This window comes from Brassica oleracea, chromosome C7 (assembly GCF_000695525.1).
Source record: "Brassica oleracea var. oleracea cultivar TO1000 chromosome C7, BOL, whole genome shotgun sequence".
NCBI classification, from domain to species: Eukaryota; Viridiplantae; Streptophyta; class Magnoliopsida; order Brassicales; family Brassicaceae; genus Brassica; species Brassica oleracea.
The window spans coordinates 41,775,023-41,776,328 of NC_027754.1; positions in this window are offsets into that span (position 1 = coordinate 41,775,023).

The window sequence follows — 1,306 nt, forward strand, 5'->3', positions numbered from 1 at the left end:
GATTACAAGATAAAGATAAATGGAAAGAGTACATATCTTAATCCATCTAGATTTAGGAAAACTATTAAAACATAAACTTATAAAGAAAAGAAAATAGGGTTTCCTTTTCTCCTGAAGTCGGCTCTCTCTCTCTCCTCTCTCTAGGGTTTCGGCCATTTCTCTATCTTCTATGTATTGGGCCGGTCTTGGTTATGGACATTCACCATTGGATTTATAACACTCCCCTTGGATGCCATAACCATACATGATTTGTAGTACGCTTCATGTTGCCTCATTAAAACCTTATCAGGAAAACCCAGTGGGACAAAACCATGATGAAGGAAAAAGAGTACAACACGCACTACTCCCCCTGATGTGAACCTCAGTGTAGGTTCTACATTATACGCATCTGATGCGTAATGTTTCCTGTATATATAGGATGGGAGTAATCAGCTAGTTTCATTACTAAGCCGTAACTAGACCACTTCGACTTCTTAGGTCGTTTCTCATGTCTCTTGACATTAAGTGTCTCGGTAAAGCATGTGTGCTAAACAATATGAACCATATTGTCCTCGGAGATCACTATTGGGTCTTTGCAAATCGTGTTTGCATGTGTCCATGCTCTAGGCGTGATTGTCTACTATCAACTGCTCTTTACTTTGGCCATTATAATTACCATCGACCATGTATCAATCTGGTCGATCTATGTTCGGGTCATAGACCTCGTCCATACGTGTCCACTACTTGTCTCATGAGTGTTCAAGATCAATGATCATTGCTGTGAGTTTATAATCTCTTATTATGGCTCTGCGGCCGAACACTCTCATGGATGTGGACATCGATTTCTTTGCCTTAGGTAATGCCATATTCATTATTCTTTGCATTCCTATCTTAATGATGGCGTCTCATGACCTTAGTTGCTGTGGATCATATCACACGCTAAGTATATATTATTAGGTCATGAATCTCGGCTTTCACGAGCTTATGGACTATTATACTTTATATCCGACAGGAAAGGATAGATTAAACATCTCTTCTTTGTCCTCACGACAAATCTTTGTGGGAGTTGGTCATACAGCAGCAGAAAACTATTATGCTATGTCGGATCCTTAGGGGATCTGATTGTCGGATTGCAACCTGATGGTTGATCTTTTCTACTAGCCCGTGATCAAAGGATAAGAGCCGGACGCCTTTAGCAGAAGGGGCCGGACGCCTTTATCTGAAAATCGGATGCCTTTTAGCTCAAGGGCTGGACGTCTTTAGTCGGAGGACCGGATGCCTACAGATACATTCTGTATCAGTCTACTAACCTCTTTTAGGTTTAGTA